The sequence below is a fragment of the Lepisma saccharinum genome, chromosome 15, assembly GCF_977018435.1.
Source record: "Lepisma saccharinum chromosome 15, izLepSacc3.1, whole genome shotgun sequence".
Taxonomy (NCBI): Eukaryota; Metazoa; Arthropoda; class Insecta; order Zygentoma; family Lepismatidae; genus Lepisma; species Lepisma saccharinum.
In genome coordinates this window covers 56516549-56540486 of record NC_139243.1, presented here as the reverse complement: position 1 = coordinate 56540486, position 23938 = coordinate 56516549, and the positions used below count along the sequence as shown (strand labels likewise).

Below are 23938 nucleotides of genomic sequence, written 5' to 3'. Positions count from 1 at the left end.
CTATAAGTGTAACAAATTGACGGATCATTGTACGAAATATATGCTAAGATGATTTACCCAAGTGCCAAGCTGGCCTGGAATGCTGTGACCCCCTGTTAATTGTTTGAGTGTGTATATAATATTAGTATAACCCCCCTACCCCCTCTCTCAGATTCTTAGAATAGGATTTTATACTTGTAAGTGAATGTCCCGAGAACTAAGCTGGATCGGGAATTTCACGTCAGTGACTCTGATGAGAATTCCGAGAATTATGCTAGCTTTGGAATTCTGAGAAATTTGGCTGCCTCGGGAATTTCCCATCAGTGACTCTGGTGAGAATTGTGAGAAATTAAGCTGGCTCGAAAATTCTGAGAAATTTAGCTGGATTGGGAATGTCTCGTCAGTGACTCTGGTGGGAATTCTGAGAAATTAAGATGGATCGGGAATCTCTCGTCAGTGACTCTGGTGAGAATTTCGATATATTAAGCTGGCCTGGAATTCCCTGACCCCTGTTAATTGGTTGACTCACATGCCACCAGTGTCCTCAACCTGTTTTACTGTGACAGTTCATACTAGCAAACCACGTTTGATCGCACTGCGAGAATATCATCGATCCATTCCATTAATACTGGGCACGCGTGTGTTGACCTCGAGGCATCGACCCATTGGGAATGTCCCATCAGTGACTCTGGTGTGAATTTTGGGAGCTTGGGAATATCCCGTCAGGGTTGAGAGTATATATATATATATATATATATATATATATATATATATATATATATATATATATATATATGTTTTGTTTGGGCATTGCCATCAGTTGTTAAAAAGCAGTTGTCATTGAGAGTGGTTGTAAGCAAATTTCCATGAGAGCAATTGTGATACATATGTATAGTTACTAAATATACCAAGGTATAGATAGATCTGTCTCTCTAGTAATATAAAGAAACTACTAGTACCCAAAATATTTTTTTTATATACTTAGGCATAGACTTTGTGTCTCCAGCAAAATCTATATACAAATACCAATACTCAAAATAATTTACTATTTTTCATATAATTTATATAAATACCAAATAAAAAACAATAGCTAAAACTGAATGCCCCAACTGTGGTAAATTCATATCCAAAACAAATATGTCAAAACACCGGGCAATATGCACCGGTCAACCGAAAAATTCTCTATTACCAACCCAACCCTGTCCCTATTGTGGAAATTCAATTAGCATTCCCAATCTGAACAGACATAAGAAGAGTTATGAATATCAACCATCAACCAGTCAGACCAATCCTACAAAAAGACAAGCAGATATAGCACAAACCGATGGCCCTCAACCGAAATAAATTAGATCTTCGACCATACCTGGTGTAACAGCTTTTGGTGGGCGACTCAATGATTAATCCTTTGAATCGGAGCCACCTGTGATATCAACAATTTCTTAAAAAACATAAAATACTTAATAATAGACCACCTGAAAAATAAACTTAAAAAATAAATCTATTAAGTTCTATACTATCCTATCCTCTGAATATGAGAAACCAGATGAAACACATCAAATATTTTGCCATTGTTCCAAAACCCAGACTCTATATTTGTGTGATATAGATAATTTGGAACAAATCTATGCTCAGATATGGACACACTGCTCACAAAACACGAGGAATTTGTGGCCAAAGGATCTGGTTAGAAATTGTGTGGTAGTTCACATAAACTCGAACTGAAAATAAGTCAATTCTCCCCTTCTCTGCTTCTACCTATGCCCACCTTCCAGTGAATATTCAGAATAAGAAAGCAGTGCTCAATATACAAAATAATGATAACAAGTATTTTCTGTGGTGTGTCTTGGCAAAACTTCACCCAGTGGATAGGAAAAACAATCCAGAGCAGATTCATCATTATATGCAGTAGGAGGCAGAGTTTGAGAATGCTATGTCGGGTATCGAGTATCCTGTTGCCACATCCGATATAGCAAAATTGTGTACGAGATCCCTTGGCAATTAATGTGTATGCCTATACAGAAAATAATTTTGTATATCCCCACAAAATAAGCACTGTCAATAATGATAATGCTACTGTCATCAATTTGTTACTTATTTTAGATGACAAAAATTCCCATTATTGCCTTATTTGCAATCTCTCCCGTCTAGTTAGAAGCCAAGCAAGCAAGCATAAAGGGGAAATCAAAATTTGTCATAGGTGTTTGTCCACATTTGATAATCAGAACTGTGACGCTATCCAGAAACGTGAAGAGCAAAAAATATTGTGGTGAGAACAAACCTGTGCATATGATTATGCCCAAACCAGGAGAGGTTCAGAAATTTAAACAACACAAGGCCCTGTTGGAGCATCCAGCTATAATAATAGCAGATTTTGAGGCATTTCTCAAACCATTCAACTATTCAGACCCTGATCTGAAATCTCTTCGACTACACCTTATCAGCTCCATGAGGTTTGTAGTTATGGTTATGTAGTTGTGTGGTGCATTTCATCAAAACTTAATAAGTATACCGAGAACCTGATGCTGTCGAACATTTTTTTCCAAAAAATAAAAAAGGAAGTGAGGGAAATTGGTATGGTATTATCTGTGTCAAAACTAAGAGCACCATTATCTGCTGCTGAAAAGCAATTACATGATGCTACTAAGATTTGCACACAGTGCAATTCATATTTTACAGATGATAATAAAAAAGTTTATTATCATTGTCATTTCACAGGAATAAATTTGGGAGTTTTGTGTAATAGCTGTAATCTCAAAATACAGAGAGAATAATTTGTCCCCATATTTTTTTTTTCATAATGGCAGCGAATATGATTTTCACCATTTGGTTAGACATCTCAGTTATTATATGGAGAACATAGAAGTCCTAGCAGAGAATCAGGAGAGATATATCAGTATCAGCAAAACAGTAAAGATTCCTGGTGGTGGCATTATAAGGATGATATTCCTGGACTCCATGCGATTTCTCTCTGCTGGCCTGGATGCCCTTGCTAACAAACTATCTAATGACCAGTTTCAAATCACAACCAATAGTTTTTCCGGCTTGGGCATAGAACATATTAGACAAAAAGTGGTGTACCCATATGAATATGTGACTGACCATACTAAATTTGATGATGAGTCTCTCCCTCCTCAATATAAGTTTTAAAGCCAACTTAGAGTAGAAAATATCACAGATCCCTCCTCAAGATAAGTTATACAGCCAACTTAGAGAACAAAATATCACAGATCAAGATTACCACAATGCACAACTGATGTGGGAGAAATTAGGGTGTAGGACACTGGGTGACTACCATGATGCTTATCTAAAATTGGATATGACAATCCTTGCCGACGAATTCCAGTCTTTTAGAAAATTGTCTATGAATATCTATAAAATGGATCCAGCACATTTGTATACCCTCCCTGGGTTAGCATGGTCAGCTATGTTGCTCAAAACAAAAATCGAACTGGAGCTAATTACTGATGTGGACATGCTTCTCTTCATAGAGAGGCATGGTGCAATGCACACAAAGATATGCGAGGGGCAAAAATACACATATGACAGAACATAACCCAGATATTCTATATAGATGTAAATAATTTGTATGGTTATTCGATGATGCAGAAACTCCCCTATGGTGATTTCGATTGGATGGACTCCATATCAATAGATATCCAAAATTTTGATGACACAGAGTATGGTTTCTTTTCCGAGGTGGATCTTGTTTACCATTATAATTTACGCAATCTGTTTTCCGATTTGCCACCGGCTCCCGAGTTTAAGTGCCCACCCGAATCAAAACAGAAAAAGCTTCTAATGACTCTCCAGTCTAAAGAGAGATATGTTATCAACTATAAGAATCTTAGATTTTTGATTGACAAGGGGGTCAATATAGTACAAATTCGAAGTCCTCAGATTTAGGCATTCGGAGTGGTTGAAGCCTTATATTGAAACCGACACAAGACACAGAACAGCTGCCAAGTCAGATTTGGATAGAGATTTCTATAAATGAATAACGTAGTCTATGGTAAGATCATGGAGAATATTAGGAAGCACGTAGATGTGAGGCTGGTCTCTAATCCAAAAAAGTGTAATGAATTGGTGGCAAATCCAAAATTCAAATTGCGTACAATATATCATGAAGATTTGTCACTTTTCCAAATGGAGAAGCCATGGATCAAATTTGACAAACCAATCTATATGGGAGCTGCAGTCCTGGATATGTCCAAGCTACACATGCTGGAGCTTCACTATAATACAATGAAGCCCTATTATAATGATAACATTTCTCTCCTGTATATGGATACGGATAGTCTTGTATATTACATCAAAACACCTTATCTGTATAAAGATATAGAACACCCTGAGTTGCTTGACTATTTTGATACATCTTCATATAATCCTAATTTTGGTATTCCCTCCCACAACAAAAAGGTACCGGGCAAGCTAAAAGATGAGAAAAAGAATGATATTATTATAGAGTTTGTTGGAACTTAATGCCATTGCTCATAATGTTACTAACATCAAACTCCAGCTTGACACTTACGAGGATTTTGGGAAAATTCAAAGTACCATAGCCCACATTTAGGATACTTTGGCAACAATGAAAGATGAACTAATGAGTGTCCAGGAAATACTGGAATCAAAATTACCTGGCATTACTGAAACTCTGAGTATAGTCCAACAGCAAATTACTAAGCTCGAAAATCTGAACACTGAATCTGAATTATCTCATTCTCATCATTTGATAGATGACATACAAAACAAATTAGAAACACTACAGCAATCAACACCTACACAAAATGACATAACTCCAAGATGCCCTGAGTACTGTAGCTGATGCCAATGAATTAGATGCTGTAAAAAAAAGCCCTCACAACACTCCAGAATACTGTAGCTACCTTACCTACATCGCAGGAACTCAGAGCAGTAAATCGAATACTCAAATCTGAGGATATCAAAAACATCCAGGTGGAAATAGCACAAATTCAAGAAACTATTACCACTTTGCCCACCAACCAGATCGTCAGTGAACTTCACTCACTGTTTATGGAAATCAGAAACCAAATACATGATCTTTCTAGCCAGAGTTCCAAATTGAGGCTTGTGGAGAGTTTACAGCAAATTATTTCAAATATTAAGCTTCAAATTGGGACCATAGACACAAATCAAGAATCAGCCTTGTCAAGTTTCACCACACAGCTTCATGATTTAAGAGAACAATTTAAACAACTGTATGTTGATGTGAAAATCAAAAACAGCTATTATGAGATTGTTCGTATTATAGGAGAACACTTGGAACACTTGAAAAATAATAAATTATTTTGAGTATTGGTATTTATATATAGATTTTGCTGGAGACACAAAGTCTATGCCTAAGTATATATAAAAAAAATATTTTGGGTACTAGTAGTTTCTTTATATTACTAGAGAGACAGGTCTATCTATACCTTGGTATATTTAGTAACTATACATATGTATCACAATTGCTCTCATGGAAATTTGCTTACAACCACTCTCAATGACAACTGCTTTTTAACAACTGATGGCAATGCCCAAACAAAACATATATATATGTAAGCAAATTTCCATGAGAGCAATTGTGATACATATGTATAGTTACTAAATATACCAAGGTATAGATAGATCTGTCTCTCTAGTAATATAAAGAAACTACTAGTACCCAAAATATTTTTTTATATATACTTAGGCATAGACTTTGTGTCTCCAGCAAAATCTATATACAAATACCAATACTCAAAATAATTTACTATTTTTCATAAAATTTATATAAATACCAAATAAAAAACAATAGCTAAAACTGAATGCCCCAACTGTGGTAAATTCATATCCAAACAAATATGTCAAAACACCGGGCAATATGCACCGGTCAACCGAAAAATTCTCTATTACCAACCCAACCCTGTCCCTATTGTGGAAATTCAATTAGCATTCCCAATCTGAACAGACATAAGAAGAGTTATGAATATCAACCATCAACCAGTCAGACCAATCCTACAAAAAGACAAGCAGATATAGCACAAACCGATGGCCCTCAACCGAAATAAATTAGATCTTCGACCATACCTGGTGTAACAGCTTTCGGTGGGCGACTCAATGATGAATCCTTTGAATCGGAGCCACCTGTGATATCAACAATTTCTTAAAAAAACATAAAATACTTAATAATAGACCACCTGAAAAATAAACTTAAAAAATAAATCTATTAAGTTCTATACTATCCTATCCTCTGAATATGAGAAACCAGATGAAACACATCAAATATTTTGCCATTGTTCCAAAACCCAGACTCTATATTTGTGTGATATAGATAATTTGGAACAAATCTATGCTCAGATATGGACACACTGCTCACAAAACACGAGGAATTTGTGGCCAAAGGATCTGGTTGGAAATTGTGTGGTAGTTCACATAAACTCGAACTGAAAATAAGTCAATTCTCCCCTTCTCTGCTTCTACCTATGCCCACCTTCCAGTGAATATTCAGAATAAGAAAGCAGTGCTCAATATACAAAATAATGATAACAAGTATTTTCTGTGGTGTGTCTTGGCAAAACTTCACCCAGTGGATAGGAAAAACAATCCAGAGCAGATTCATCATTATATGCAGTAGGAGGCAGAGTTTGAGAATGCTATGTCGGGTATCGAGTATCCTGTTGCCACATCCGATATAGCAAAATTGTGTACGAGATCCCTTGGCAATTAATGTGCATGCCTATACAGAAAATAATTTTGTATATCCCCACAAAATAAGCACTGTCAATAATGATAATGCTACTGTCATCAATTTGTTACTTATTTTAGATGACAAAAATTCCCATTATTGCCTTATTTGCAATCTCTCCCGTCTAGTTAGAAGCCAAGCAAGCAAGCATAAAGGGGAAATCAAAATTTGTCATAGGTGTTTGTCCACATTTGATAATCAGAACTGTGACGCTATCAAGAAACGTGAAGAGCAAAAAAATATTGTGGTGAGAACAAACCTGTACATATGATTATGCCCAAACCAGGAGAGGTTCAGAAATTTAAACAACACAAGGCCCTGTTGGAGCATCCAGCTATAATAATAGCAGATTTTGAGGCATTTCTCAAACCATTCAACTATTCAGACCCTGATCTGAAATCTCTTCGACTACACCTTATCAGCTCCATGAGGTTTGTAGTTATGGTTATGTAGTTGTGTGGTGCAATTCATCAAAACTTAATAAGTATACCGAGAACCTGATGCTGTCAAACATTTTTTCCAAAAAATAAAAAAGGAAGTGAGGGAAATTGGTATGGTATTATCTGTGTCAAAACTAAGAGCACCATTATCTGCTGCTGAAAAGCAATTACATGATGCTACTAAGATTTGCACACAGTGCAATTCATATTTTACAGATGATAATAAAAAAGTTTATTATCATTGTCATTTCACAGGAATAAATTTGGGAGTTTTGTGTAATAGCTGTAATCTCAAAATACAGAGAGAATAATTTGTCCCCATATTTTTTTTTTCATAATGGCAGCGAATATGATTTTCACCATTTGGTTAGACATCTCAGTTATGATATGGAGAACATAGAAGTCCTAGCAGAGAATCAGGAGAGATATATCAGTATCAGCAAAACAGTAAAGATTCCTGGTGGTGGCATTATAAGGATGATATTCCTGGACTCCATGCGATTTCTCTCTGCTGGCCTGGATGCCCTTGCTAACAAACTATCTAATGACCAGTTCCAAATCACAACCAATAGTTTTTCCGGCTTGGGCATAGAACATATTAGACAAAAAGTGGTGTACCCATATGAATATGTGACTGACCATACTAAATTTGATGATGAGTCTCTCCGTCCTCAATATAAGTTTTAAAGCCAACTTAGAGTAGAAAATATCACAGATCCCTCCTCAAGATAAGTTATACAGCCAATTTACTAAGTAAATTATCTACCTCATCAATAAATTGAAATATAAAGGAATAATCATACTACATCTACGAAGTGTCAATATCATGCTGCTGCCTCAAACCCGAAGTGATGTGTTGGTGAAAAGTGACATGAGATGTGTCGAGCTAAACATACTCCTAGGAATGTTGATCCAATAATAACATGTAGTCCGTGAAATCCTGTTGCTATAAAGAATGTAGATCCATATACTGCATCAGCAATAGTAAACGGGGACTCATAGTATTCATATGCTTGAAGAATAGTAAAATATACTCCTAATATTAGTGTTAATATAAGTGCTTGCATTGTATGTGAATGATTTTTTTCTAATAGTCTATGATGAGCTCACGTTACTGTTACCCCTGAGGCTAACAGAATTGCTGTATTTAATAAAGGTACTTGTATTGGGTTAAATGGAGTAATCCCCTTTGGGGGTCATGTTATTCCTAGTTCAATTGTTGGAGACAAACTTCTATGGAAAAATGCTCAAAAAAATGATACGAAAAATAGTACTTCTGAAATAATAAATAAAATTATGCCTCATCGTAGTCCTATTATAACTTGATTTGTATGTAATCCTTGATATGTTCCTTCTCGTGAAATATCTCGTCATCATTGAATTATTGTAAGGAGTATTGTTGTTACCCCTATTAATAATAGTATTATATTTTGTTGATGAAATCATCTAATTATCCCTGTTGTTAATATTATTGCTCTAATGGCTCCTGTTGCTGGTCATGGACTTTGATCTACTAAGTGATATGGGTGATTTTGATTTGCTGACATTAGTTATTTTGATTCTCTAGAATAAATAGCAATTAATAAGGCAAATACGTAAGATTGAATAAATGCTACGGCTGTTTCTATAATAATTAATATAACTTGTGCTAAAATTAGTATTGAAATCCCAATAACTTCTAATATTGTTCCTGCATTTCCAATTATTGATATTATTAAATGACCAACCATTATATTGGCTGCTAATCGTACTGATAGAGTTATTGGACGAATTAGGTTTCTAATCATTTCAATCCCTACTATAATTGGTATTAATAGTGCTGGTACACCTTCCGGCACTAGGTGTGCTAATATGTGTTTTGTATTATTAATTCACCCGAATAACATAAATGATAATCATATTGGTAGGGCTAGGGTTAGGGTAAAGACTAAGTGGCTTGATCTAGTAAATACGTAGGGTAATAATCCTATTGAATTATTAAATAGAATTATTGAAAATATACTAATAAATATTAGAGTTCTTCCTTGGTGGCTAATTATTCCTAAAAATGTTTTAAATTCTTCATGTAATTTTACTATTATTATATTATATAATATAGAGGTTCGTGATTGTATTAACCAAAATGGGGCTGAAATTATTAATAATCCCAAGAATGTTCTTATTCAATTTAGTGATATATTTATAACTGATGATGTTGGGTCAAATGATGAGAATAATCTTGTTATCATTTTCAGTATTTAATTTTTGGCTTATTTTCTATCTTAAAATTATTATTATTTAATAATTTATTATAATTATAATAGTTGACAATTAAAAATAAAAAATAAATTAATATAAATATTGTGAATAAAATAATTCAGTTTAATGGGTATATTTGTGGGATAAAAAAGTATCTGCGAGGATAATTTAGGTTTGACATTCCTATGTTATTATATATTAACTAACTCTTTTCATTAGAAGTAGTTGTTATATTACTATTTTGTGGTTTAAGAGACCATTACTTACTTTTCAGTCATCTAATGATTCTTGTATAATTTTTATTAATCAACTAATAAAAGATTTGTGAGTTGTAGTTTCAACAATAATTGGTATAAATCTATGATTAGACCCACAAATTTCTGAACACTGTCCAAAAAAGAGACCAATTCGACTAATGTTTACCCCTGCTTGGTTAAGTCGCCCTGGAGTGGCATCTATCTTAATTCCTATAGATGGTATGGCCCATGAATGTAATACATCTGCAGATGTAGTTAATACTCGAATATCTATATTAATTGGTAGTACTGTTCGATTATCTACGTCTAATAATCGAAACGAGTTTAAAGATATTTCATTTGTTGGGGATATATATGAATCAAATTCTGCCTTTATAAAATCTGAGTATTCATAACTTCAATATCATTGATGCCCAATAGTTTTAAGTGTTAATGAAGGTTGATTAATTTCATCTAATAAATATAATAAGCGTAAAGAGGGTAGGGCAATAAAAATTAGGGTAATTGCTGGCATAATTGTTCATATTGTTTCTAATGTTTGTCCTTCTAAAAGTATTCGATTTGTTAATTTGTTATTAAATAATGATGCTATTAAGTATCCTACTAATACTGTAATTATAATTAAAATTAATATTGTGTGGTCGTGGAAAAATATTATTTGTTCTATTAATGGGGAGGATCTATCTTGTAGTCCTATTTGATTTCAGGTTGCCACTTTTAAGTAAGGGATATCCCTTATATTTGAAGCTTAAATTCAATGCACTTCTCTGCCACCTTAAATATTAGTTGTTAGTAAGGAGTATTGGAAGTTCTGAATATGTATGTTCAGAAGGAGGTGACATTTGATATCACTCGATTGATGATGCTTGTTGTAGATTAAATAATGTTGGTCGGGCGCTTGTTATACCTTCTCAGGTAATAAAAATTATAATAATTACTGCTGTAAATGATAAGATTGATCCTAATCTTGAAACAATATTTCATATTATATATGCATCTGGATAATCCGAATATCGTCGCGGTATTCCTCTTAATCCTAGAAAATGTTGTGGAAAGAATGTTAGGTTGACTCCAATAAATATTGAGATGAATTGGATTTTTAACCAATCTGGATTTATTATTACTCCTGTAAATAGTGGGAATCAATGTACTAGTCCTGCTATGATAGCAAATACTGCTCCTATAGACAATACATAGTGAAAATGTGCTACAACATAGTATGTATCATGTAGTACAATATCTAGTGATGAATTTGCTAATACTACTCCTGTTAATCCTCCTATCGTAAATAAGAAAATAAATCCCAATGCTCATAATATTGAGGGGGAGTAATTAATTTGTGTCCCATGTAATGTTGCAATTCATCTAAATACCTTAATTCCTGTTGGTACAGCAATGATTATTGTAGCTGCAGTAAAATATGCTCGTGTATCAACGTCTATTCCTACAGTAAATATATGATGTGCCCATACAATAAATCCTAGGAATCCAATTGCTATTATTGCATAAATTATTCCTAGAACTCCAAATGTTTCTTTTTTACCTCTTTCTTGAGTTACAATATGTGAAATTATTCCAAACCCTGGTAGAATTAGGATATATACTTCTGGGTGTCAAAAAAATCAGAATAGATGTTGATATAAGATTGGATCTCCACCACCAGATGGATCAAAAAATGAGGTATTTAAGTTTCGATCTGTTAATAATATGGTAATTGCTCCTGCTAGAACTGGTAGTGATAATAACAGTAGAACTGCAGTAATTACTACTGATCATACAAATAATGGTACTCGTTCTATGGATATTCCTATAGTTCGTATATTAATTACTGTTGTAATAAAGTTTACTGCCCCTAGAATAGAGGATACTCCTGCTAAATGTAATGAAAAAATTGATAAATCAACAGAGGCTCCAGCATGTGCAATTCCTGCAGATAGGGGAGGATACACTGTTCAACCAGTTCCTGCACCACTTTCTACAATTCTTCCTGATAATAGTAGAGTTAATGATGGGGGTAGTAATCAAAATCTTATATTATTTAATCGTGGGAAGGCTATGTCTGGGGCTCCAATTATCAAAGGTACTAATCAGTTTCCAAATCCACCAATTATAATGGGTATTACTATGAAAAAAAATATAATAAATGCGTGTGCAGTTACAATTACATTGTAGATTTGATCATCTCCAATTAAACTTCCTGGTTGGCCTAATTCTATACAGATTAAGATTCTTAATGATGTTCCAACTATTCCTGATCATACCCCGAAAATTAAATATATTGTACCAATATCTTTATGGTTAGTAGAAAATAATCATCGTTGCAAGAATGAGATGACTGAAGTTTTATAGGTGATAAACTGTAAATTTATTTATGAGTTTTAAGCTCTCTCATTAAATTTTGGCTTTATAGTTAAGAATAATAATTTTGAACTGCAATTTCAGGGTGATACACTATATGTATTAAGGCCTAAAAGAATGCCCTTTATTTATGACTTTGAAGGTCATTAGTTTAAAATTAACTTAAGACCTTATAAAGATTTTATAAAGATACATAAATTGGTTGAATTATAGGCAGTCCACAGACTGCAAGAAAAATTGTAATTACCGATAATACTTGTTCTTTTAAATTTAACGGTTTGTTGTTAGTAATATTTCATATATTAGTTTTATAATTTATTAAAATTGATGTAAGTGAGGTTCGTAAGTAATAGTATAGGGTTAATAGTGATATACTAATTAGAATTATAATTATAATTAATTGTTTAAGGTTGGTTGTTTGAATAATAACTAGTCATTTTGGTAAAAACCCTAGTAGGGGTGGTAGTCCACCAAGAGATAATATTGATATAAATAAAGACATCTTTTTGATGGGGGGAAGTTTCAATATAAACAATTGATGGATATAGTATGTTTTGTTTATTGAAAAAAGCATAATGGTAGAGGTGGTTATAAGGATGTATAGTAGTAAGTATGTTAATCAGGTGTTATCTTCTGATGCTATTCTTAGGATAATCCATGATATGTGGTTAATTGATGAAAAGGCTATAATTTTTCGTAATGAGGTTTGGTTTAACCCTCCAATTGCCCCAATAATTGCTGATGTTCTAATTGTTAAAATTAGAATTATACTTAAATTGTCAATTACATATCTAAGTAATGTTGATGGAGCAATTTTTTGAATAGTTGTTATTACTAAACAGTTAATTCATGTTATTCCTTCTATAACTTCTGGTATTCAAATGTGAAATGGAGCAGCTCCTATTTTTATTAATAAAGCTATAATTAGAAGTTGGGTTTGTATATTGAAATTTACAGCATTAATTATAATTAATGCTGCGGCCAAAATTATTGATGATGCTAATGCTTGGATTAGAAAGTATTTAAGTGATGCTTCTGTATTTCGTTGATTATTTGGTGTAGAAATTAATGGAATAAAAGATATTAAATTAATTTCTAAGCCTATCCAGGCTCCATATCATGAGGTGGAAGAAATAGAAAGGAGGGTTCCTATTGTGAGGGTCAATAGGAATATTATTTTTTTGGGGGTTGTGAGCATTAAAAAGGGAAGGATTAATTATAAACCTTCATATGTGGGGTATGAGCCCTCTAGCTTAATTAGCTTACCTTTTTATTATATTTTGGTGTATGATGCACTATGGGGTTTGATACCATTGGAGAAAGTTTAATTCTTTCAGTTATAAAAATTCATTTTTTATAAAAAATGAATTTAATAAGAACATGTTAAGTTTCATGTATACTTTACCCTATCATGGTAATTCTTTTTCAGACATCTTATTTATAATTAAATTATAATAGTGGGCTAATAATATTATTTATTAGATTTTTATTGTTATGATCAATAAATAGAACCTATTTATTAAATAATATAAAATACTTCAGAATTGATTTTAATTTTATCTAATTTTTTTTAAGTTTTTGTAGTCTAACTTAAAGTAATTGACTTAATTAACATGTCATTTTAACACTTATTGAGTCTAGAGAAAAAAGAAGTTAATATATCTATATAGAACACAATTTTGAGGGAAAAAAATTGTGTTCTATATAGTACGGGAAAGTGAGTAAAAATATAAAGAGGAGGAAATTTTCGTGAGATAGTTTCTAATTATAATTTAATTTAATATAATACATAATATGTAATAATAAGGAACCTCTCTTTATGTTTTTAAATTAAAGTTTTATTCTAGCTTGAATCTCCCTAGTTAAATTTTACATATGTATTTATTAAAGAGAGGAAAAACTTCCGTCAATTTTTTATGGGTTGAAACGGTATATTTTGATTTAGTTCGCAGTGTGTGGGTTTGTTTAATTTTAATGTAAATTAGATTACAGAATTTTGAATTTTAATATTTGTTTTGTCCGGCTAAATTCGTGCCAGCTGCCGCGGTTAGACGTGGGGACATAAGTGGAGGATTGTTGACTTAATTGTAGTAATAATTGATTTTTGGTTGTTTATGTTTTATTTATTGGGTGAAATCTTTAATATAATTTGTTCTTTATTTTTATTAATTCTATAAAGGTGATATATTAAACTAGGATTAGATACCCTATTATTATCATTGTGAATTTGGTTTGAGTAGTATTAGTTATGATCTTGAAACTCAAAGAATTTGGCGGTGCTTTATTCTATTTAGAGGAACCTGTCCCGTAATCGATATTCCGCGTTTTATTTGACCTATTATTGTAAAATATCAGTTTGTATACCGCCGTAGTTTGAATATTTAAATATATATGTTTTTTTTTCTATTGGAATATATTTCAGGTCAAGGTGCAGCTTATTAGTGGGTGGAGATGGGTTACATTATGTTGATTTGGATAATGTGTTGTAATTATGTTTGAAATTGGATTTAATTGTAATTTTGTTTTAGAAAAACATTTTGGTTTATTAGCTCTAGGGCATGCACACATCGCCCGTCGCTCTCATTTATATAGGTGAGATAAGTCGTAACATAGTAGGCGTACCGGAAGGTGTGCCTAGTTTGAATAGTATCAAAATATTTCTGTTAGTTAGAATATTCATTTACATTGAGTAGTTAGTCGTGCAATTCGATATATTTTGATAGAAATTTTATTACTATTTGAACTTTGTTTATAAATTGTTTATATATGAAAAGAAATTTTATTGTGGTTGGTTATATGATTAGTACATATGAATTAGTTTGTTATAGATTATTAGTACAGTGTTGGACTTATTAAATATATGAAATATTAATTTTTATTATAGGAGATGTTAATAATCGTACCTTTTGCTGATTTGCAGTAGATAGTGCCACACTAACTCGATTTTTTGCCTTCCATTTCTTATTACCATTTACTTTAATAGCAATATCCATCGTTCATTTACTTTTTTTGCATCAAACCGGATCTAATAATCCACTATCTATCAATAGCAACATGGATAAAATTCCATTCCATCCATACTTCTCCATAAAAGATATATTAGGCTTTATACTTATAATTTTAATATTAATACAACTCTCATTAATATTTCCAACAACCCTAGGAGATCCTGAAAATTTTACCCCCGCAAATCCGCTAGTAACCCCTGTACATATTCAGCCAGAATGATACTTTCTATTTGCATATGCCATTCTACGATCAATTCCAAATAAGCTTGGGGGAGTAGTAGCACTAGTATTATCTATTATAATTTTATTTATTATACCAATACACCATAAAAGAAATTTTCGTGGCCTACAATTTTACCCCTTAAATCAAGTATTATTTTGATTAATATTTGCAACCTTTATTTTATTAACCTGAATTGGGGCCCGGCCCGTAGAAACTCCATATATTACTACTGGACAAATATTAACAATTATATATTTTATATACTTCATCATATCCCCAGCAACCCTACTATTATGAGATAAAATTTTAAAAAAATGACTTCTTGACTGAAATTTTAAGTGTATGTCTTGAAAACATGAAATAGAATGTAAATATTCTAGAAGTCTTTACATTCTAATTATTATGCAACTAAATATAAATTGATACAATCAAGCCCCTAAAACCAACAAAAAAAAAAAATAATTCAAAGAAACCGGAAGAAAACTCCTTCAAGCTAAATACATAAGTTTATCATAACGAAATCGTGGTAGTGTACCTCGAATTCAAATATAAATAAAGCCTAAAAAAATAACCCTTAAATAAAAAAGATAACAAAAATGATATCCCCCCAATAATAAAATTCTAAATAAAACACTTATAAATAAAATACTAGCATATTCAGATATAAAAATTAAAGCAAACCCACCAGCACTATACTCAATATTAAATCCAGAAACAAGTTCAGACTCCCCCTCAGCAAAATCAAAAGGAGTTCGATTAGTTTCAGCTAAACAAGAACTAGGCCAGGCTAGCGCTAATGGTATGGCAATAAAAATAAACCATAAATAATCCTGAAAGACATTAAATAAAAGTAAATTATAACCACCAATTAAAAAAATAAAAGATAATAAGATTAATACTAATCTAACCTCATAAGAAATAGTTTGGGCAACGGCTCGAAGCCCACCAAGTAATGCATAATTAGAATTAGATGATCACCCAGCAGATATTACGCTATATACTCCTATTCTTATACAACATAAAAAGAAAAACACCCCCAAATAAAAATTAAATAATAAGGTATGATACGGAAAAACAACCCAAACAACCAAAGATAAGAATAAACTAAAAACTGGAGATATATAATATGGGTAATAATTTCTTAAAGTAGGTAATGTTTGCTCCTTAGTAAATAATTTAACTGCATCAGCAAAAGGCTGAAAAATACCACAAATACCAACCCGATTAGGTCCCCTACGAATTTGAATATAGCCTAACACCCTACGCTCAAATAAAGTAAAAAAAGCAACTCTAATTAAAACACACACAACTAAAATAATAAAAGAAATAATTCCAATAAATAAATCTAATATCATCCACTATAAAAAGAAATCTATCTTCATTATTGAATTCTAAATTCAATGCACTTCTCTGCCATAATAGTAATTATTATTAATCAATATTACATATATAAGTATTTGGTCCTTTCGTACTAAAACACTCTTAATATTAAGAGATAGAAACCAACCTGGCTCACGCCGGTTTGAACTCAGATCATGTAAGAAATTAAAGGTCGAACAGACCATCAAATTTGAAATGCTACACCCAAATGATATCTTAATCCAACATCGAGGTCGCAACCCCTCCTGTCGATAAGATCTCTCAAGAAAGATTACGCTGTTATCCCTAAGGTAACTTATTCTTTAAATCACTAAAAATGGATCCCAAATAACAAAAATTATTGAATATTAAATAAAAAAGAGCTAATTATTATCTTCCCATCACCCCAACGAAATATTATTAAATAATATATATAGTTATACTGCTAATCAAAACATCATTAAAATAATATAAAGATCTATAGGGTCTTATCGTCCCCTTAAAAAAATAAAGCCTTTTCACTTTAAAGTAAAATTATACATTAATTAACTAAAGACAGTCTATTCCTCGTCCAACCATTCATTCTAGCCCCCAATTAAAAGACTAATGATTATGCTACCTTCGCACGGTCAAAATACCGCGGCCATTAAACAAGCGTCATTGGGCAGGTTATACTTCATATAAAAATCATGAAAAGATGTTTTTGATAAACAGGCGAGAATAAATTTTGCCTAATTCCTTTAATTAATTAAATAAATATACTAATAGAATCATAATTTCAAAATAAAGCCAATTAAAACATATAATTAAGTAAGAAAGTAAAACCAAACTAAATTTTTAATAAAATTTCAAATAAATTATAACAAAATTACAAAAGTTAGCAATCTCCAAACCAATAAATATAATAGTTTATTATAAAGTTATAACCAACATATTAACCAGAAGCACATCCCCCTAGTCATAACTAAACATTAATATTATAGTATATATTAATATAAAAAATATTAAAATGTAAAGCTATATTAAATATAATTCCCTAATAACTAGATATAAGGTAAGTCGAATAACATTTTATTACAAGTAGCAATTTTAACAGAAAAATATAACACTTTTACCTTAAAATTAATTCTACTAGCTCCTCATCCTTCGAGAAAACAGAATATTCAATTAAAATTTAATCCTCCCTGAAGAATCAACCATTGTTGAGCAGATTGGATGAAGTAGAATCTAGTCAGTTTTTCTCTGCTGAGATTGTCAGAATTCACAGTATTCCAAATACTAGAGGGCACTGGACATATGTTAAGGCTGGCAATATTTTCAAAATATAACTTTACTCACGGGCTCATGAATTTTTCTTCAATGGTACTATTCAATTTCTGATGTTTGCATATTTGAAAAAGGCAAAACAATTTGAGGTGCCACTTTTCACTATACAAAGAAAAGATGGTGAGTTCAGAGCACTTCAAATACCAATAGCATCTTGGGATAATACTACCAATAAACATAAAATACATGAAGATAAACAATTGTCTGTTTTTGATGTTGAAACTGGTCACCAATTACTATTTGAAATCAAGCAATTGTATCCTGACGATAATACTTTTATGTAATCTTCTCTTATCTAACTAACTGTCTAGACAAGATATAGTTAATGAACTACACAGACCAGCTCGTCGTAACTACAAATTACTATCTGTGGTAACAAAAGGAATTGATGATCTATGGCAGGCTGATTTGATTGAAATGAACACAGGAAATTTGAATATTCTGAATAAGATAAATCATGGTTTTAAGTATTTGTTAACTGTAATAGGCACTTTTAGTAAATATGCTTGGGCTGTTCCTCTGAAATCTAAAACAGGAGCTTGTGTCGCTGAGGCTTCTAAGTCTATTTTTGAACAAGTCAGAATACCTCATCACCTACAGACAGACAGAGGAAAAGAATTTTACAATTCCACATTCACCAAATTAATGGTCCGACATTATATTAGACATTATTTTACATACAGTAATTTGAAAGCTAGCATAGTTGAGAGATTCAACAGGACACTAAAAAATCATATGTGGAAACAGTTTAGTTTGCAGGGTAACTACAGGTGGATAACAATTTTATCTGATCTTGTTCATAATTACAATAACTCTATACATAGAACCATACATATGAAGCCTGCTAAAGTAACAAAATCTGACGAATTACAATTGATTTCCACTGTTTACTATCCTAAATATCAACACACAACCAAGAAACCCAAGTACAAAGTAGGAGATCGTGTAAGAGTTAGCAAATTGAAACACCATTTTGAAAAGGGTTTTACTAAAAATTGAAGTACAGCGTTGTTCACTGTGGTTGAAGTCTTACCAGCGAACAGGCATACATATATAATAAAAGACAATTGCAATGAAATATTAAAAGGAAGATTTTATGAAGAAGAACTTAGCAAAACTGAATACCCAAATACATATCTTATTGAGAAAGTATTACGTAGAAAAAACAAAAAGTTATAAGTAAAATGGCTGAGACTTCCAGAAAAATGTTGGATTACCACAGACCAAATAATTCTATGACAACTACATGGAATGTGGTAAGACGTTTGCCTGATTTACTAGAAACTAGAAAGAAAAATGGTGAGCTGCTCCCTGACCATCTTAAATGCCTCACTGTAGGTCCATCTGGTTGTGGAAAAAATACACTACTTGTAGATAATTTTTTGCTTACCCCCAATTGGTTAGACTGGAAGAACAGACACTTGCATGTTTTCTCAAAAAGTTTGAAATAACCCAAATACCAGCAGCTTATCAAAACTGTATGAAGGACTGGGCATAGCTACCTATAAATCAGAAATAAAACCACTTGACAATTGTTATGAAAGCTCAGTTGTAATCTTTGATGATGTAATTTTAGAAAATCAAAATGAAGTACGTATTTTTTTACTCAGGGTCGTCACAGGGGAATAGACTGTTTTTATCTGGTTCAGACTTATTCTAAGATTTCCAAACAGTTACTTCATGATAATACAAATCTAGTTTGTCTGTTTCGTCAGGGCCACACTAATCTTAAACATGTATATAATGACTATGTAGGGGGTGATTTAAACTACAGTCAAGTTTTAAAATTCTGCTCTTCCTGCTGGAAGAAAGATGGTTTTGTATTTGCTACAATTGATATGACTCAAAAACCAAACAATAAAAAATATAGAAACAAAATTAACAATTTTATAAATGTTGAGTCATTATAAAATACATTGTGACGTTATATATAACCTATAAACAAAAATGACAAAACATAAAATTGAAGACAATTTGAATTTACGTGACTATCTGGCTAAAATATTTAAAGGCTGGAAATCTGAGAATAGAGGATACTATGAACAACACAAACATCAAGATCAACCAATTATTGATGCTATCAGTGATCTTGGTAGATAAATTAAGGGTGTCACAGAACAAAATAAGAATCTCATAAATCAGCTAGTGCCTCTTGCTGCTAGAAATTATGCAGATTTTCCTCCTACACCATTATCTAGTATTCATACTTCTCTAGTACTCCAACAACCACCTACTTCTACACCATTATCTAGTATTCATACTTCTCTAGTACTCCAACAACCACATACTAAGGCCATAGGAGATTCAGAAAAAATTGAGTTAGGTCCCTTGGCAAGAGATTACCTGAGTACTGTGAAATTTGACAAAGATGAAGTATTTGGATTATATCGAACCATGGAGCCCAATGATAGTTTGGAAAATTGGAAAATCTAGAGTTACATTTCAAGGGGATGATGTAAAAGTCAATTTGGGTGGAGCAAATAACTGGTCTAGATATCCTGGCTCTGTGGGAACTCATCACCAAGAAACATCCTAGAGATTATACAGATGAAGATTACCAGAGTTACACAGAAATTATAATACTGTCTGATGCACTATACCAAAACAATGATGCTAGTCAGAATAGAGTTAAATCTAGCAGTGGCGACAAATACAAAAATATGATTAAACCTATATGGAACCAACTTAAAACTGGTAGTGGCATTAAACACTACAATACTCTACCCAAAGAGTTTGTGTGGGTGGATGATGTGAGAAAACTCATAGATAGATTGTTGGTCATAGCAGGCGAAGAAAATGCTGGCAATAATAATTTCTGTAACCAAAAAATAGGCATTGTAAATATGATTAGTACTAAACTAGCCAATTTTAGTGTAAATGACAGTAAAGGCATAGGATACTTAATTAAAATTATTAATACTCTACTTGTAAAGACCATGCCACTGCCTACAATACTCACACTGATCCTGGTGCTCGTCATGAGGCTGATCAAAAATTGGAGCAAGCAGTATTTGGAAGACTGATCAGCAGAGATGCTTCATTAGGTGAAAATATAGCAGCATTAGGTACGACCATTGTCATGAATAAAAAACAAAAAAATGGGGTGGGGACTATAATCCTAAAAATATATATATAAATAGCCATTATGATGAAACCTAAAGGTATTGTAGACCAAGTACCTTATTCAGATCTAAAATCTCTAGGACCCTTAGACAATCTCCTCACTAAAAAATAACAGAAGAAAAAATCTTGATTGAGTAGAGGTCATGGAATGAAATTAACACTTAGTACACCTCAGTTGAAAACAGGAATGTAGCTAGGTTGATCAGTTTGGGGGGGGGTCCAAACGTAAGATTTTTTCTATCAAACTATTATGAATTAACAAACTATTTATACACCATATAGGTCTATGCTGTATACATACATTATATATGCATGTGTGTGTGTGTGTGTGTGTGTGTGTGTGTGTATATATATATATATATAGTCTTGGAAAGAAAAGGATCAAGGGCCTCCTCGGTGGTGCATGGAAGCACCGTCGCCTTGTAATCAAGGGGTTCCGGGTTTGATACCAGTCCCGATTAGCCTTACTGTGTATAAAGTGGACTTAAAACACCAACTCAATCAATCAATCAATTGGAAAGGAACATCATTTTCTTCTGTAGACCCCAACAGTCTACGGATATACTCTCGTGAAATACACAGCCATTATTCGGGAAAATAAATGCAGAATGAACTCATTAGCTTAATGGCTTATAGACCAAGAACAATGTTATTAGTCTTTAGATTTGTAAATTTACTGGAAAAAAATTGAGAAGTAGATAAAACTCTTTTCTGTTGTGCTGGAACCAGGTTTACAAGTATTGGCAACAGTGCAAATATGAAATCTGTGTGTAAAGAGTTAGAGCTAGATATCTCATGTATATAGTTTATACCTGAATCAAATCCGATATCTCTTAGTTCAAGCGCGGGGCCGAGTCTTCTATGGCATCTGATTGTTCACTTGCAAAATGATGATGATAAGAAATTATATGCACATGTCTAATTTCTTAAAATTAATCTTATTTGTGTGTGGAAAACTGAATATATGATGGCACTGGATAAAACAAAGTCCCCACACGCTCAAATCATTATGCTCTTGTCTTTGGTTCGGCATGTTCAACAACCTGCCCGGGTTTGATTCCCGATGGAGGCACAAAGTTGTTCGGATCTCACTTTAAACTGTATGTCCAGTCCCGATTAGCCTTACTGTGCATAAAGTGGACCTAAAACACCAGTTCAATTAATCAATCAATCGAAAGGTTCAAGGTTCGATCGCTGGTGGTCAGGCGGGTAGCCAGAATATGATTTTGGAAGGGGATTATTCCTTATCAGCAGCCGCCATCTAAAGACGAAAAGGTTGGGGGAGGAGTAAATGCACTGAAGATGAATTTCTTGGTATATTGCAACTTACCATATACAAGATGTTTAATCCTGTTAATGAAGTAAATTTAATTACTACTACACATTATTAAAATCAGATATTTGTAGGATTTCGGGAAAGGACTGCAGCCCCCAAGCCCCTTCCCTGTGTATGTGCCTGCTTGTATTAGTTCCAAAATTTCTGTGCTGTTCCAACATCGTGAGGACAATTTGGGAAGTACTTGAAAGCGATATGGAAGCAAATTCTGCTCTCGAAACTATGGGACTCGATGTGATGACCACGCGCAACCGAATGAAATAACTCTTGGCAAGCCTTGACTAATTGTAAGTTTTTATCGGCCTTCTTGATGGCGCAGTGCTAGCGTCACTGCCTTTCAATCAAGGGGTCCCGGGTTCGATACCTGGTGGAGGCAGATAGTGGTTCGAATCCCCGATTAGCCTTAGTGTCCATAAGGTGGACAAACTCGATAATTGGAAGGTTTTAGAAGAACTAAACATGGCTTTTTATGCATCGTACAACTCTGCATCTTTTCACCCCACTTTTACAGTTTTTCTTCCTAAGAGTATAACACGCTACGAAACCAGAGGTCCAAGGTTCGGACATTTGACTGGTATGGTTGTATCATGTCTGTCCCATTGCCATTCCTTCGGCTCATCATTCATCCTCATCGTCGCATTTAACCCAAGAGGTAGAAAAGCGGCATAATGTAGAAATATATAAATGATTGATTTGGTTTATTTTACTTCGCTTTTCTGGACCATCATAATGAACACACATGCCCAGTATGGGATTCGAACCCAGGACCCCTGGCATCGTAATGCACCTTGTTAACCACTGCACAACAAATAGAAAGAGAAAATGCTTGATAAGTTATTTGTTTCTCCATAACGCATGATTATATTATAAGTATTATTCGCTGTATGACTAGGGATTAATTATATTTGTATTTCTAGCCAAACTTGCCACCTAAGCAGCAGCAGCTTCCGCATTTGCAGGTGGAGGCTAAATGAAGAAAAATCACAGAAAGTCAGAATGATATACAAATTTTGTAACATGACACTTATAGAGCATGCAGACTGCTGTAAAAATAATTGCTACATACCTAGTTTCCTTCCTTAATTCAAACGTGGTTTATTCTTCTTTATACATGAGATCAAACACCCTGGGAGTCGAACCCAGGATCTTGTGTGGTAGTCAGACTCTTTTCGAATGCCAATATGTTGAATATTTGGTGGATTTGTCGATCTTGATCCATTGTTTCCAGAGGAGGACAATCTGGCAGCTTCTCATTCGACATTTTACTTGCGATGTAGGAAAACGAGATTACAAACACTTCGTGATGCTATCTTCTCGCGTTTACAGAAGCTTACCACCGTTCGGACAACAAATCCTACTTCAAACTAACAGATATGAACGGTCCACCAAATTAATAGATGAACCGACAGCTTCGATGTTTCTCCAAATTTTCATAAAGTGGCCTTTCCCTCCTTTCAGGGCAGGTCATTAGCAGGAGGGTTGAGTGCATGTGAGAAGAACCGTTATGTAATTCACTCCCGTGCCGAAAAATGGAGACAGATGAAGAGAAAGTGCAGGTTTTGGG

General features: G+C 33.1%; 1 protein-coding gene and 4 pseudogenes across 1 annotated transcript in view; all 5 read right to left on the bottom strand.

Annotated features, from left to right (window-relative positions):
- LOC145999714 (uncharacterized) overlaps positions 1–23938 on the bottom strand; it is a 90293-nt gene that overhangs the window by 40000 nt on the left and 26355 nt on the right. The window lies entirely within an intron of this gene.
- Positions 7905–9018, bottom strand: LOC145999713 (cytochrome c oxidase subunit 3 pseudogene; annotated as a pseudogene).
- Positions 9669–10380, bottom strand: LOC145999724 (cytochrome c oxidase subunit 2 pseudogene; annotated as a pseudogene).
- LOC145999487 (NADH-ubiquinone oxidoreductase chain 2-like) lies at positions 12181–13269 on the bottom strand (annotated as a pseudogene).
- On the bottom strand, positions 15659–17396 carry LOC145999723 (NADH-ubiquinone oxidoreductase chain 1 pseudogene; annotated as a pseudogene).